Below are 14,351 nucleotides of genomic sequence, written 5' to 3' on the forward strand. Positions count from 1 at the left end.
AGATGATCCTTCTTCCACACAAACATCAAGCTTTCAGAGGATGTATGTTAAGGGCAGATGTCATGCCAGGCATGGCTCCAGAAAGACAAATAAGACATGAGCTGCCCTCCGGCAGCTGAGAGCCCAATTACGAAGACAGATGAAAACACAAATATTTAAGAAAACGTGTTGTGTTATAACACAGTCTCTAAATACTTTAACAAGTCCAGGCCAATTTAATTTACGCGAGGTGACGTTTAACATGCAAGCAATATGATTTCCCTTTGAAGCAATACTACTAAGAAAATATGATCAAAAGAGTCATGCACGAGAAAAACATTGTCACGCATAATTCATTTTCCCCCTCCTCAGTCTGGTTCTATCATGGATAGTGGTGCAGAATTTTCTTTCTTTAAAAAAATGCCAATTAAAAAATGTTATTAAAAAAAATGTTTATTTTTGCTTGATTGTTTTGTGTTTGTTTCGTTGTGTTTTTTCTAAAATAACTTGAAGTTAATATTACCAAGAGAGATTAGGAGTAAAATAAAGAAAACTTGGACCATCAGAGTTAATTTTAGTAACAGTCCTGGTCTTAGTAACCATCAGAACATTTTAGAGACAGAATTTTGATATGGTTGTAATAACCAAGCCAGGAAGATGGAGTTAAGTTGAAAACATAAAGTCAGTTTTTCCACTGAGTCATTTCCTAGAATGAGACATAAATATCCCCAACATTCTTTGCCCTGGACATTAAAATGGATAATTCGAGTGGATATCTCCTGCAGTTGATTAGAGTCACGGCAAGTTAATTGTGGGACATGAAACCTCACGTGCAGGGCTCTCAGGTGGTAAGGGTACCTCAGAAGGATCACAGAGGGTTCTTGTCTCAGTGCTGATTCCCAGAAACCACTCCCCAGAGAGTTTGATTCAGGAGACTAACGTGGGACCGGGAACTTGCTCATTCATCTGACAAGCTGCATGGTACCCCTCCTGTAGCCAGGGAGGAACCAGGATCTGCAGACGCACTGATCTGTGTGTTACCAGTACTCCAGGTGACCCGTAACCTAGAGGCTCCCAAACCTCACCACCTTTGGCTCTTCAGGGCTCCCTGACAAGCCAAGAAGAATTTGGGAAGGGCCAGGGTCTGACATAGGTACTGGCAGGAGATGTGCTGCATGCTGTCTTGTCCATTTGTAACCATTCAGTGAGCAAAAGTTTTAAAAGGAGAGCGTCCATTTGTGGTGAAATGTCATCAACTCCATAAGTGCCTTTACATTAATTGTGTCACTAAGATGTTTATTTCCTAAAACAACAGCTAATCCTCTTTATCTGAAGCTACCGGTTTTCCCAAGTCAGCAGAATAACCATATCAATGTTTCTTTTTCTTTGCAAAATAGAATCTCAGACAGCCAGCCTGAGAGGCATGTATCAGGCCCCTTGCACTGCAGTCATCCGTTTGTCTTTTGACAAATGAAGGAATCTCAGACCCAAATGACTAGAAGGAAACAACGGCTTACGTACAGTCGCATACCATGTTATTTGTTGAGTCCGTGTGTGCAAAAAACTATTTTGAAGCGAGTCATTAATTGATTGTGGTCCGTTTGATTTTGTAACAACTCTACTCTGTGTTCACTGTTTCTCTCTAAATAAAGGACGCTGGTGTGCCTAATAATCTGGCTGAATAGGAGATTTGCCTATGTCTAGTCCAAGGGTTGGCAAATTACAGCCTGCTGCCTGTTTTTGTAAAATAATAATAATAATAATAATAATAATGTTCGATTGGAACACTGACATGCCCATTCATTTAGGTGTTGCCTGTGGTTGCTTTCCGGCTACAACAGCAGAGTTAAGTCGTTGCCACAGAGCCATATGGCTCTCAAAACTTAGAATATTTACAATCAGGCCCTTTTCAGAAAAAGTCTGCCAAAACCCTGATCTTGTCCCTTGAGACCACCAGAGTTAGGACTCAGCCAGACAGATGAACATGCTAGATGTTGACAACGAAGCCATATAAGTCTGTGCAAAGAACTGCGATGCATAAAAGCAACAGGAGAAATCACACAGAAAAGGTCTATAGATTTTACTATATTTAAAATATCTTTAAAAGGACAATAAGGGAAAACATTGCAAAAAAAATAACAAAGAGGTTAATGTGCTTGATTCCTAAAGAACTGTCACAAATCTGTGGGAAAGCCACCAACAGTTCAGTAGAACAAACTGAAAAGGAACGGCTACAAATTGCCGCTTTACAGAGCAGGAAATAGACAAAGCTGAAAAAAGAGTGAAAAGATATTCAACCTAACTAGTAAATAGTGAAATTACACTTGATCTTAGCCAAAAGGCCGAGAAGCGATTAATAGTGAAATTAAAAACATAACGAAATACCATTTCAGTTTGGGAAAAAACTGAGTGAAACAGTGAGTCATATCCAGTCTTAGTGAAGATAGGTGGACAAGGTACCCTTGAGCCCTGATCATTTTGGGGGTGGCTGGGGGGATTCTGAAGGGCAATTGACAACATCTATTAAGATTAAGTACACAGGCCCTTTGACCCCACAATTAAAATTCTTGATGTTCACCTTAGCAAAATACTTGCAGTTGTTCACAAGACTGTACGTCAAAAGGCCACACTATAGAAACTGTGCAGCAATTATGTAGGATGAAGCAGAAGTGAATGTATTGATGTTGACAGCACTCCAAGATTATTTTCACCCAAAAGAAACAACTTGCAAAGCAATATGTACATGAAGTTACCGCTGAGTTTTTCTGAAATCATATTTTTAACTTGTCATGGACTGAATTTTGTCCCCCCAAAAAGACAAGTCCTAACCCCCCAGTACCTCAGAATGTGACGTTATTTTAAAATAGGGTCTTTATCAAGGTAGCCAAGTTAAATGGAAGTGATTAGGCTGGGTCCTAATCCAATATGACTGGTGTCCTTATAGAAGGGGAAAATATGGACACGGAGACAGATGCACACAGAGGGAGATGATGTGAAGGCACATTGGGAGAAGGTGGCCATGTGACCGGAGTGATCTCCAGGCCAAGGAAAGCCAAAGATGGACGGCAAACCACAGAAACTGGAAGAGGCAAGGAAGGATCCTCCCCTAGAAGCTTCAGAGGGAGCATGGCCTGGCCAGAACCTTGATTTTGGACTTCTGGCTTCCAGAACTTCAAGACAATACATTTCTGTTGTTTTAGGCCACCCAGATTGTGGTACTTCGTTACAGCAGGCCTAGGAAACTTACCCATCATCCACTCACATCTCCCCCAAAACACCTAGTCAGATCTGGAGGGCTTCTACACATAGATACCTGTATAAGTGCACAGAAAATGATTGACAAGGGCATACACCAACCAGTAATGCGTACCTCTGGGAGGCATCTGCAAGTGACACGTGAGATGGACCTTACCTTGCCATACATTATTTGATAATCCAGGAGCTAATACGTGTTAATGTAGCATTTGTTTAAGTGAAAAATTCTTTCTTATAAGGTGAAGTGGTGAAGAGCATGCCCAGTGCCCCTCCTTTCTCGTGGAACAAGCACCCCTTTTCTGGTACCCACCTCTCCCATCCCAACCATCTGGTTCCAACAAGCCATCCACCATTGATTGATCCCACAGCTGCCCTTTGGGACCAAGCCAGGTCCACTGGGTCTGACGGAATCCCTCCCTGTTGGGATAGCCAACGACCTAAGCCTGGGACACCCTGGCCTCCATGTCCACTGCTAGGCAGGGGAAGCAGCTCAAGTGGGACAGAACAAAGCCAGCCTAACAAAGGAAACAGAGGTGATGGATGAGGCATGTCCGTGAGAACCGGTGGCCTGAAATCCTTGTTTCCAGCTGCTCCAGAAACCACCTGCACCTCTGTCCTCACTTACTTGAGTCAATACTCTTTGTCACCAGTGCCACTTAGAATTGGGTTTCTGTCACACTCAAAATAGCCCTGCACAGAAAAGAACAGGAAAACGTAAGAGAATAAACATTATACATACAGTTCTAAACATCCGGTGGGAAAATGTTCAGAACCTTTTTAATAATCAAAGGAATACAAATTCCTTTAAAATGGGCTGTCTTTTTTGTTTGTTCTAATTCAGTGGCTTCTGTGCTCTGTGTGTGTGTCCCCTAAACTGAAAGTCTCTGATAGCATATTTTATTATTTTTTAATCTTTTTCTGCATTTCCTAAATTCTTAACAATGAAAATCTATTCCTTCTATATTTAGAAGGTAATTCCCCCTCCTTTAAAAAACAAACAAACAAACAAAAAACAACCTCTTACAAAAAATCAAGAGTGAAACATTTAGGACCTAGATACTAAGATATATTCAAAGAAGTCCAAGTATTTGATCACTCACGGGGAAAAAATGAACAAAGACGACGGGGGTGACATCATGGTTTAGAGCATATTATGTCTGGCTTCTCAGCACACCTTAAATGTAGGGTATTTGTTACTAACCTGGATGGAACAGGCTTGCCGTTGGCATGATTATGTCATATATTTCAAGCCCTTCAGTGTATTAGATCCTGATAACTAATGTGGTATCTGCAATAGTGCTCACCCGTATTTCAAGGTGAGCAGTACTCCCTGAGGAAGGATGAAACATCCCTACCTCGCTGAACTCAGGTCTGGCCCTGTGACTTGTTTCCCCCATGAAAGTGAGAAACATGACATTTCAGGGGGATGCTTTACAGTGGGGTTGTCATTTCCCCCCCCGCCCCACCTCCCTGTCTCCATCAACTTCAGTCTCCACGTGACCATTGTAGCAGAGGCCTCGGGCCAACTTGCAGTGACATGTAGCAAGAGCAAGAAAAAAGCTGAGTCGTCAGTCCCTGGGGTTGTCAGTTACTGCACCATCACATGGCCTCCCCTCCCTAATGCAGTGGAAACCCAGGGAAAGAGACCACAAAGGATCTTTGGAAAGAAAAGGAAGGTTGCACATACTCGATTGCAAAACGTATTTTAACTCTCTGACCTACTGTTCTATTCTCTTGCTATTTTTACATGCTGTAGTTTTTCCTCTTGATATTTCACTAACTTAGCAAGAGGTTCTAGTGCTTTTTGAGCCTGATGAACAAGGAAGCAAAGGGAAAATCTTGGCTGTATCAGAAGCTTTAACATTTCTAGCACAGCTCATACTCTGCGCTAAATTACACTGCTATCAACATAATCAAGCACAAACAAGGCCACATTTCTGTAATACATTACCGAACTCATGATTCCCTCCACCTCCCAGTCTCAGAAGAGACTGCAACGGGAACCACACAAGCAGCTCTGAGTAATTTTTCCCAGATTCATTTTACTCCAGTTCTAAGATGAGTTTAGACCGAAGATTTTTGCCTCATGGAAGCTAACCTCAATCATTTCATTAGATTCAGGCTCAGCTTGTGAAGTGTGCATATCAGGCGGCAGAAGTGCCCCTGTGTTGCATCAGGGATATGCAAATACAAAGAAACAGCCCCTCAAATAACAGTAAGGGAAGAACATTTTTTCATGAAATTTGAGGGAAATCATATTCAGTGACCTTGTGCATGAAAGAAATGCAGGAAAGAGTGAAATTACTTTTACAAAGTGAATTGAGATCATCATCATCCAGAGCCGAGGAGCTTCTCATGAGCTGAAGTACCTTACAGTGAAGCACACACATGTGCCCGCACACACACACTGACATACTATCTCAGATGGAGCATTGTACACATGCACGGCCACATACACAGACACAGAGGGACATACATGGAGAAGTGGACACACAAGCATGCACACTGTCTTCATTGGAGCAGTGTCTCTCACACACACACACGGACACGCACCACCTACAGTGGAGTAATGCACACACACTGGAAATACCACAAGAAGTCTTTGTATCCAATTGAAATTTGTAGATTGCTGTGACTTTTTAAAAAAATGCCTTTCTTCTCAAAACACTAAGAGCTGGGGCTTTGTCTCATATGTTGATGTAAACATTTTGGGGTTGGTCAGTGAATTTCTGCTGTCGTAAAATTTTCAGCAACCTTGAGTCTTGACTTAAATAGGTAAACCACAGTGTTTTATCAACACAAAATTTCCCTGTGGTCCAGGTCAACTTTGCCCAAGATGTTAATCTTTGACAAATTAAATGCTGTAAATTCTGGCTAAGGCATGAAAACACAGTAATATCAAAAACATCAATTCCATATGTAGTTCTTTTAACCACGTCACATGTAGGAGGCTTGGAGTGGGCAGGAATCTGCCTTTTAATATTGATGGTGGCCAAAAGGACTCCCACTGGCCAATTCGGGGACAGTTTGAGCATCCAAAAGAATAATAATGCTAATTGATTACAACACATGTAACCAAAACAACAACAACAACAACAACAATTACCAAAAAAAGAAAAAAAACCATGAGGCTCTAATGATGCACAGAAGTTGGGGTACAGAAGTCAAGCTCTTCTTCTTAGGGAATTTTAGCTAAGAACTTGCAGAAGACCTCACACAGTGTTAATGTGTCAATTACATCTTAATAAAGCTGAAGGGGAAATGAAAAAAGAATAATTTATAAAAGAAATGATCAAATTAGTAATTCACCATTCTGTAACCAGCAGTGTAGTACTTCAAACAGGAACAATTAGGGGATGGGTGTGAACAGATCTTCACAGTCCCAAAATATCACCCCCCTGCCCCCCATTGACTCATTCCTTACACAGGAAAGAAGGTGCTTGCATGACAAGGATATTGAGTGGGCGCAGCCCTAACCAACTAACCAAGCTCAGCAAAAGCAGTAAAAAGTCAACTTGAGCATTAGATCCCCCGGTATAACTCAATGAAAGGGACACAGTAACACCTCTTCAGTGTTCTTGCCAAAATTGTCCAACCTGCATGGAATCATGAGGAGACAGGCAGACAAATACAGACCATGGGACATTATAGAAGACAACAAGCCAGGACTCTTCAAAAACGTCAGTGGCATAAAAGAAAAACTGAAGGCAGACAGACTGTTCTAGATTAAAGGAGATTACAAAGTCATAGCCAAATGCAGGGCATGATTCTTAACTGAATCTCAGACTTCTGTAAAGGCTCTGGAAGCACATTCTGTACTGACGTCGGAAGCTCCTAGAATCCACTGAGTGGGCACAGGTGTCAGTGGCCAGGCAGGTGTGGCGGCCTCCTGCTGCTGTGGAGACTCACTACATTGGAGGGGCACGGGACAGGTCTGGGGGCAGGCTGCTTTTGTGGTGGCATTTGGGCAAGGCTGAGACAGCCGTCCAGGTGAAACCCCTGGCACTGACCTGCAGGCAACACACCCACACCCACTGCAGCTGAAACACACCCCCCGGCCCTAGGACCCATTAGGGTCTATCATTTTAAGGGGAAGTCCCTTGGCCTAGTCCCTTTGGGCTCCTCTAACAAAGTACCATAGACTGGGCAGCTTGTAAACAACAGACATTTATTTCTCACTGTTCTGGAGGCTGGGAAGTCCAAGATCAAGGTGCTAGCAGATTTGGTATCCAGTGAGGGCCTGTTTCCTGGTTCATAGAAGGCACCTTCTCCCTGTGTCCTCACATGACAAGAGAGGAGAGGGAAGTCTCTAGGGTCTCTTTTATAAGGGCACTAATCCCATTCATGAGGGCTCCAGCCTCATGACCTAATTACCTATCAAAAGCCCCACCTCCAAATACCACTACCTTGGGAGTTAGATCTCAACATACGAATTTAGGAGGAGGACATCAACATTCAGCACATTGCATTCCTGGAGTAGCTTAACACAGTTGCCCCTATCAAATCCTGGCATTATTTTGTTAGTGGCAGCTGTGTTAAAACAAAGATTCCCACCAACAATTTCTAAAAGGCAACAGATGATTTAGAACTTATTAGACTGATGATTTGTGCCTCAATTTATATCACTTGGAAAGCAGTTTTAATGATATACGGTTTAGGGAGAGAATAAAATGGACTATTTTTAAAGGTATTGTATTACTTTATATTACCAAGTATTTTGTATGTTTTATATTACTATAGATTTTGTATCTTATTAGTAGTCAAAGGGTAATTTTGATAGTGAGATATATGTAAAGTCCTACATTAAGTGCCCATTACACAGTAGTATCCACTAAATTTTACTTTTTTTTCTTCCAGGAGAATATCGAGATTTTTGACAAAGTAATGAAAAGCAAGAGATGGAACAGGTGCCCCCAAATAGGCACTCGTGTACAAGCCATTCACTGGAATCCCCAAAGGCTGAAAGCTCTTAGGTCTGAAAAGTGCACCCCATTGCCAGCCCTAACCTAATCCCACAGGAGTTCCCAGCTACTTAAGCAAGTACTCCAGTTGCAGCGAAATTACATTTACACACCAGTGCCAAAAGGAAAAATAACAATGGAAATGGAAATTCAACTTAAACATTGTCACTGAGGCACATTTCACGGACTGCAAAACTGAAGGGACATAAACTGTTTCCAGTTTCCCTCAGCCCTGAAAAGAAGAGCATGAATCAGGTAATAAATCAAACTTTAATTTATAAACTTCTTGGGATTACACTTTCATGGATGATGATTTTATTCCAGAACTACTTCTGAGCCTCCCTCGTCAGTAAAAGAAACATATAAGCACCTCATTTATTTACCAATCACGACTGATGGCTCTTGTTCCCCAGCCCACCTCCCAAAATGTATCTGTGCCTGTCGCTGGTTTTTTTTGTTTTTTTTTTTGTTTTCTTAATGGGATCCTGAAAGGTTTTACATTTCAGGGCATTTCCCAATCACATGGAAGTAAGTTCTTATAAAATTACATCATGCCATGCTCTCAGTAAATAAAACATTTTAATTGGGTGAGAAAAGGGATTTACTACTTCTATAGCCCTTTGTAAAAATTCCTTTCGCTTTACCAGCATGAAAGCCCCCATGTCTGTTGTTTCCTGTCTTTAACATCTGTTAGAGGGAGTTGCAGTTTCTCACATGGACTGTGGGTGAAGCATGCCCTCACACTTCTGCAGCACTTGGGACAAAATGTGTGTATCCCGGGCCCTCACTGCCTCTGCAGAATGGATGACAGCCGACCTACGCTTCCCTGTGTGGGTGGGTATCCAGGAGGCTTTGACACAAGGAAGAACCCCCATATGAGTGGCTATACCCGTGCTTTTTCTTCTCCCTTATTAAAAAAAAGCAATAAACCGTCAACAATTTCCTATTTAGTAGTCAGACCACCCTGAGAAAGATAAATTGTCCGCTTACAAGTATTTTCTCCCTCTGTCCAAATCATGAGACTAAGAGTCATGTAGATACTTCATTTAAAAATTATAAATAAAAACCCCAAGCCTCTCAAGCAGGGATCAGCAAACTACACCCTTGGGCCAATAAGCCACGCCTATTTTTATAAATAAAGTTTTATTGGCACTCAGCCACACCCATTTGTTTTACATATCATCAAAGGCTACGAGGTCGGATGAAGTTGCGAATTTTCAACAGAGATCCTGTCTGTCTACCACAGAGCTCACAAGAGTCACTATCCGGCCCTTGACAAAACACGTTGGCCAATCCCTGCTTTAAAGCCAGGTCATCTAACAGAAATATAATGCAGACCACGTATATAATCCTAAATGGTTTAGTAGCCATATTAAAAATTAAAAACAAGTTAATTTTAATAATATATTTTAGCCCAGTAGATGCAAAATGGTATGACTTCAACATATGACCTAATATTGATAACTAAAGTTATTAATGAGAAACTTTGTCTTTTCATATTAAAGTCTTAGGAAGCTGGCATCTTTTTTTTTTTCTTCATATGAAGCCTTAGAAGTCTACCTCACATAACAATTCAGACTAGTAACAGTTCAACAGCTTGATAGTCACTTGGTCCCTGTAGGTCTAAAGGGCATGATAAGTGAGAAGAGAAAAAGAAATAAAGAATGAGTTTTTCAATGAAGGCTCCAGCTTCACTCAAGTGAAATGTGAGATAATAGACTTTCGGCTCATTCTAAGTATATCCCAACCAATATTTGGGATGTACTTGATATTAAAACATCATTCGCTGTGTGTCCAAAATTCACATGTAACTAGGTGTCCTGTAATTTATCTGGCCACCCATTCCTCGGCCCCTGAATTTTCCTGTTCAGTAAAAATTCAAGTGGGAGGCAGCGAAAGGAGGGGATGCTCTCCGATGCCCTCCAGTCAGCTTGGTTGCCTCACTTCATTATTTCATTGGTTCTGAAAATTGCTGGTGTGTGCACACTCACTGGCCTGGGAAATCAATTAATGCTAAATTTATCCAGCCCAAGGGCTGCCAGGGGTCATGCAGAAGCCCAGGCTGCACCCCTCAGCACGAGTCAGCAATGCCATCACCAACCAATGAGTCTGCAAGTTGAAACGCAGAAGCAATCTTCCTTTTAAGAAGGTTTTGGTTTTTGAGATCTCTTAGCGCACAAAGTCAGGCTCCTATCACTGCAAGGGGAATCCGACCCTGGCTCGAGAAAAACTTGTGGAACTCGTGTCCTTTCCGCCCACCGTGGGGGGGCCGCACCGGTCGGATCGGGCGAGGAGCCCGGGCACTAGTTTGGGGGCGCAGCGGGGCCCGGCGGGGGCGGCGAGCGCGCGTCCCCCCGCCCGCTCAGGCGGCGTCGAGGCGCGAGCAGCTCAGCCAGCCTTGCAGAGGGAGCTCTCGGCAGCTCTGGGGTCCCTCTACTCGCAGCCGCAGCAGCGCCGCCTGCGCCACTCGGTGGAGACGGACACCAGCGGCGGCGACGCGCGGACTGGGAGCGACCGCGGAGCAGCCGGGCGGCGGGGGACGCTCGCAAGGCCGCAGGGTAGGTTCCGGGACTGGGCAGGCTGGAGGATGGGCAGCCCGAGAGGCGTCGGCAAGGGCCCGACACCCATACTGCATGGAGACCTGGCTGCGCGCGCGGTGGCTGGGTGTCGACACTTGAGCGAGGCGGGCGCGGAAGCCGGGGAGCGGAGATCGCCTCTCGGCTGAGGCCACCCATGGCGGGAGGGGCGGAGGGCAGAGGGCGGGCCGCGGCCGGGTGATCGGTCGGGCCAAGAGCCGGCCTCGAGGGCAGAGACAAAGGAAGGAAAATGGAGTCGCCAGCGCGCGGGCCTCTGTCGCTGCCACCGCCGGAGGCCTAGCGCGCCGTAGGAGGGAGGCCTAGCGAGCGAGCGGGCGGGCGGGCGGGCGCGGTTGGGGGGGGGGGGGGGGGCGGCCGGGCCGCGGCGGCGGCGACGGGCAATGGCGGCGGCCGCGCCGCAGCAGGGACGGTAGAGGGAGACAAACACCCCCCGGCGGCGGCGCTGGCGCCGGGTTACAGCCAGCGCCGACCGGAGCGGCCCCATCGTGACACCTAGAGGCGGCCCGCGAAACCTCCTCCACCCGGGGCCCCCTTACCTCCGCGCCACACCCCCCGCAGCGCTCGCTCCGCCGCCGCTCCACCGCTCCGGCCACCCGGCGTCCCCAGGCAGCTCCACGCACCCGCACCGGCTACCGCCGCCGCCGCTGCCGCCAAAGAAGCAGCTCCACGCACGGTTTAATCGCTCCACAGACTCGGACACAAAATGGCGGCGGCGCGGTGCAGTGCGCCTGCGTCGGCGCTGCCAGGGCCGCGGGTGCTGATAAGGGAAGGGACGGGTGGGGGGGCCGGTCGGGCGACGAGTGGAGGGCGGGGGAGGAAAGGTGAGGGGAGGGGTTGGCGCAGGGCAGCATGGGAGGCGGCCCCGGGCGCCAACTTTCAAAAGCGGGCGCGATGGCGTCACGGGACGCGCTGCGGGTCGCGTCACGCCGCACGCGCCCTCGACCGGTCGCGCGTGGGTTCTTAGGGAGCCCGACGTCCGGGCTCCCGCTGGGTGGGGCTTCCTGGGCGGAGGCAGTCGCCTCTGGGCGGTCCAGGATCCCGGCCCGGTTGACCTGGTTCCTTAGCTGCAGTCACCCGCTCTGAATCCGTAAGGGAGGGGGTGGGGGGGAGGGTGTTTGGAGGAAGCGCGCGCGGGTCTAGGCGGTGGGGCTGAGGCGGTTCTTGGGTGGGGCCCCGCCCCAGTCTCCGCCCTACCAGGGCCGGACCCGCCCTCCGAGCGCCGCACCGCAGCCCGCCACCGGGTAAGGCCGGGCGGGTCCCTTCTCACTCCTGGCTGTTCAGAAACATTCTAGCGCCTGCGAGCCACGGCGAGCAGGGCTGTCCTTGCCCAGCGGTTTTGGGGGATCTCTCCGCCCTACAAGAGGGCCTCCTAATACCGGGTGTGAGAGAAGAGGGCGAGGGCTTTCTGGTGTGCCCAGGCCATCTCAGCCCGGAGAGGCCAGAAGAAGGCCAGACTTGATGCTTTTACACGATCATAGCAGTCTTTTGCCAAAAGGACTTTATGCATTTGGAGCGGTGTAATTGTGTATTTTAAAACCTACATTTCTTGTTTTTGCCCGAGAGCTGTTAAGCTCTCTGTGGGCGGGGTCCTTCAGCCCCTCACAGTGCGGTCGCCCCTCCCCCTCCCTGAGATGCACCTGCGGACTCTACCCAACCAGCAGTAAAATTCCCTGAAGACTGACTGGAAGATGTTCTGGTGGCTCAGGGAGGACAGTCTTTGATACTTACGGGAATCTAACTCAGGACTGTATTCTCAACTCCCTTACCTTAGATCATGGAGAACAAACTGACCCATCAAGTGGGCAGCTTCTGCTCCATTGAGCTGATTGTTCCATTATGAGAATGTTAGCCCAATGTTGACAGATATTTTGTTTTTTTCTTTTTAAAGGAAATCTGGGGGGGGGGGGGTTGTGTAACATCTCCAGGTGTTGGCAACTAAGTCAGATGTTTTAAAACTGCATGAGCTGATTAAGCCGCACGTGGGGGCTGTCAGTTGATAAGACCTCTGACTTGGAGGAAAGAGTGAAGAGAAGTTCCAAGGCCAAATCCTAGGCACTCCAGCATTTAGAGATAGGGTAATGGAGAAGGAGACTGAGAAGGAACAGCCAGGAAGACAGAAGGAAATCCACAGAGTGTTGAATTTGGAATCCAAGGGCAGCGAAGGGTTCAGGTAGGAGGGGAATGGTCAACTGTGTTTAGTGCTGCTGAGAGGTAAACTTGGGCCAGAAACATGGCTATATTGAATTGGTCACCTTGGAAGATGAGATTATCATTGGTGACTTTGGCTTGATTCATGTTGGTAAATCAGAGGTGTGGACCTGACTAGAATGGGTTGAAGAGTGAACAGGAAAGTGAGGAAATAGAGACAGCACACATAGGCAACATGAGAGAAGCTTAGCTGCGAAGGGAGCAAAGAAATTCAAGGATAAATGTGGAAGGATATGGGGTTAAGGGAGGATGAAAGAATTCTAGAGCATGTTTTAAAATATGAAAGGGTTCTAGAGCATGTTTATTTGTCATTGGGAGTGATACAGGAGAGCGAAGCCTTGCTTGACTTTTTTTTTGCTGCACCACAGGGCTTGCAGGATCTTAGTTCCCTGACCAGGGATCAAACCCAGGCCCACAGGAGTGAAAGCGCTTAACCACTGGACTGCCAGGTAATTCCCTTGCTTGACTTAAATCAGGGTGCAATTCATGGGAGGATATAAGGAAACTGGGAGGATTGACCTTGGATAGGAACAGGATGCTTCCACTGTGGAAATTAGGGTAACAAGGGTGAAGATGGGTGCAAATGCAGGGGAGAGAGAAAGCAAGCTTGCAGTTTTCCTAGTGGGCCTGCCTTGGTGGTATCGGGTACCCATTTGAAGTTTGTGATCATGAGTTTAAAGTTAAACCAGTTGGCCCAGTATGCGGTTTTTCTCTAAGCAACATTCAACTGCTTGGGTACAGACATGAAGAAAAGGGATAATTTGGTTTCTCAGCACCAACACCCTAGTTTTCTGATTTCTAGTAATAGGTACTTGCCTTATGTGATTATTTACTATTCTAGAAATGTGTGAAGTATCTGGAAAATTTACATGTGACCCCTTTTTCTAGAAACCAAGTTATTCCAGTAGTCTCTTATGTACACCTGAGGACTCAAGCATAAAGAAAAGGCAAACTTAGAGAAAAATTACCAGACACCTCTGGAATATTTGCATTTTGCATTTTTTTCAGCCCTCCACTCCAAACAACTCCTGGTATACTTAGGAACTATGTACTGGAAACAAAGCTGACTTACACTTTAATGCTTAGCTTCTTTTCTTTCTGGTATCTTTAATAATCTGACTAATTCGCTTTCTCTAAGACCTTGCCTCAAACCATCTTATCTTTAAGCTTCAAGAGTGTCTTCTAGGACTTCCCTGGTGGCGCAGTGGTTAAGAATCTGCCTGCCAATGCAGGGACATGGGTTTAAGCCTTGGTCCGGGAAGATCCTACATGCCGCGGAGCAGCTAAGCTCATGCACCACAACTACTCAGCCTGCGCTCTAGAGCCCGCGAGCCACAACTACTGAAGCCGG

Source organism: Balaenoptera physalus, assembly GCF_965194825.1.
Source record: "Balaenoptera physalus genome assembly, contig: SUPER_6_unloc_3, whole genome shotgun sequence".
Classification (NCBI taxonomy): Eukaryota; Metazoa; Chordata; class Mammalia; order Artiodactyla; family Balaenopteridae; genus Balaenoptera; species Balaenoptera physalus.